The 3,075-nt window shown below is 48.9% G+C and overlaps 1 protein-coding gene across 1 annotated transcript in view; it reads right to left on the reverse strand.

The window, feature by feature from the left end:
- The window catches only part of MCAT (malonyl CoA:ACP acyltransferase (mitochondrial)), a 23,541-nt gene that overhangs the window by 1,528 nt on the left and 18,938 nt on the right, over positions 1-3,075 (reverse strand). The window lies entirely within an intron of this gene.

Consider the following 3,075-nt stretch of genomic DNA (forward strand, 5'->3'; position numbering starts at 1 on the left):
TGTCGCGCCCGCACCGCGCTCAGCCAGTGAGCGGGAACCGGTCTCCACATGGGATCCTAACCCTCAGCGGGAGCGCCGCGCGCTTCCCAAGCGGCGCACTATCCAGTGCGCCACCGGGCCGGCCCCTCAATCACTTTTTTCATTCCAGTTAAAATTAGTTCTATATCCAGTGTCTCAACCCCATTTAGGGACGAGACCATTCACAAGCCCCAACTGCAAGGTGACCATAGTATGGCTGAAGAGAGACCCAAAGCTGCTAAATGTGGGTCTGTCCCAGAACCATCATTTATTAGCTTGGTGGCCCAGGCAAATCCCTTCACATGTATGAGCCTCTTCTTTCTCATCCCTAAAATAAGCAGTCTCATCTACTGCACAAGGTAGATCAAATCAGATAAGATGTGAGAGTGAAAAGCACTCTCTGATGTGTTAGTTTTCTATAAGAATTTTGTTACCTTACAATTTTATTTTTATTTTTTTACCCTTCATAATTTTTAACAAGCCTATTTTCTTGTTACTCCACAGTCTTCAAAATGAAAATTCAGAAGGAAAATCCAAGCCCAATTTCACAAAACACAGGGCCTTTGCCATTAGAACCTCTGGGGTACTGTCAGCCTCATCTAGGGTTTCTTTAGAGAAGAAAAGAGTCCCTCAAGCCAAAAGCCTTCTCTGAAGGGCACCTTAGAAAGGGCCTCGGGCCAGCCAATAAGCCCAAAGACTTGCAACTGTTTGCAGACAACCTAAGTTGCAAAGATCTTTAAAATACTAGCGCCAAAAAAAGGCAGGGATAATAGTTATCTCATAGAGCTATGGTGAAGAGAACTACTGTGGCATACAAGTGCTATATTAAGGATTAGCAATTACTTTTATCTTGCATACTAAGCCCATCCTACTAGCGCCAAAAAAAGGCAGGGATAATAGTTATCTCATAGAGCTATGGTGAAGAGAACTATTGTGGCATACAAGTGCTATATTAAGGATTAGCAATTACTTTTATCTTGCATACTAAGCCCATCTGGGTCCACAGGAAAAAATTATAACAGGGTAGCTGTTTGTCCTGCAAGGGGTAGGAGGATTACTATTCTTGGTTGTGGGTTTCTTCCTGCAGAAGGAGCATACACTGCCTGCCAGGCACTGTCAGGGGACGTGCTCTGATCGTGTCTCACTTTCGCTCTGCCTTTTAGTCTAACAATGTTCCATAAAGAGACTGTTCCAGCAGCCTGAGCCCTGGGGATAAACAAAGAGCAGCAGAGCCCTGCAAGTACTGGGTATGGTAACCACACTTGACTTCTGTACACACTGACAGGTTTTGCTACCACAGCACAACCTCACCTGTCCTGACTGACCTATCCCATCCATCGTCACCCTCCATCCACCTCCACCTCACTGAGGGAAATGCTCCAGGGGCTGGAAGCCTCTGTGACCCAAGCCCTTCCTGCCATGCCTGGATTGTTTGCATGACTGGTACCTATATGGATGACTTCCCAGTGGCTCTTCCTGTGGCACTTGTGGTCTCAAAGTGCTTTCCATGTAAGGTCTCTGGACTCACTAAACGGCTGAACCACCTCAAGTCCCAGGTGAGGACCACAGGAGTCAAGGCCACAATCTTGGGGTCCAGCAGGTTCCTCCATGGCTAACCTCAGCCCAGGCATTGGTCTAGCAGAAGTGAAGTAGTTCTTCATATCGATTGTTGGAAAGGGGACCGGCCAGTTAGCTCAGTTAGTTAGAGAGCAGTGTTATAACACCAACATCAAGGGTTCAGATCCCCATAGTGGCCAGCCACCAAAAAAAAAAAAAAATTGTTGAGAAGGGGTTCCCCTGCGCAGGGGTACTCCTGCCCTCATCTGAGCTCTTTGCTGTGGCACTTCCAAGGATACCAAAAACACAAACCTGGGCTCCCAGGAGTCATCACACAACTGGATGTGCACCTGTCTGGGAGCCTGTGAGAGAGATTCCTGCCCTGACTGGGGGCCCCTCCTGGACCATTCACAGGCTTCTTTCCAAGGCTGCTAAAGGGAATGAACACCCAGCTCTATGATTAACCTGGGGCCACTGTAACTGACCGCCCTATCATTTCAGAATGGTCACACGAGGGACCTGTTGGCTCTCATTGATACAGAGGAGGTATGGAAGGACACTTGGTGGGTGGCAGCCCTTAGACACAAAGAGGAACTCAGCATAGTTGAGTGGAGAAGATTCCAGAGTGAGACAGACTTGGGTTCAATTTTCCTTCTCCTATCTCTGAGCACTCGCCTCTTTCTCTGCCTCAGCTTCCTTGTGCATAAACATGAACTGGAATCCCTTCCACACAGCACAGGTAAGACAAATGACCGCCTGGCCCTGGGCACAGCCCCTCACGCTCCAGTCTGCATCATGTGGCATTCCCTGTGCCAGGTGCTCAGTCCCTGCCACCCTTTCCATTGGGGCTCCTGCCTCTCCTCAGAGTGCCCCTCTGCCTGGCAAACTCACGCTCATCCTCCTGACACCCTGGGCCTGCAGTCATCTGTTGACACTGGTCTTCCTTTGACGGCAGGAACCTGGGTTCATCAGTCTGTATCCCCAGTACTTGCTACATAGGAGCTACTCTATAAACAATGTTTGGGGAAGCAGCAAGTGGAAGGAAGGACAGAAAAAAGGAAATTAACTTTGATGCAAAAACAGAAACCTAAGAAAAAGCAGGGTACGGCAGAGCAATCCCACAGAAAACAGTTCTACTTTCTCTAAGGAATCAGATCAGGCTGACCAGATTGGACGCTCATGATGCAAAAACAGAAACCTAAGAAAAAGCAGGGTACGGCAGAGCAATCCCACAGAAAACAGCTCTACTTTCTCTAAGGAATCAGATCAGGCTGACCAGATTGGACGCTCGTGAGAAGTCCAGAATGTACAGTAGGAAGCCTGGAGATCACGTGGTCCAGCCCCTTTAGTTCACATGTGGGCTGGGCAATCTGTTCCAGACCCCCATCTGCACGTGGTGAAACCAGGCAGTGTGCTGGCTTCCTGCCCGTCTCTTCAGTGCTCAGTCTACCACACACTCCCCATGCCCTCGCATACTTCCTAAAGACCACGCTCAGCCGA

The sequence above is a fragment of the Galeopterus variegatus genome, unplaced genomic scaffold (assembly GCF_000696425.1).
Source record: "Galeopterus variegatus unplaced genomic scaffold, G_variegatus-3.0.2 Scaffold1710, whole genome shotgun sequence".
NCBI lineage: Eukaryota > Metazoa > Chordata > Mammalia > Dermoptera > Cynocephalidae > Galeopterus > Galeopterus variegatus.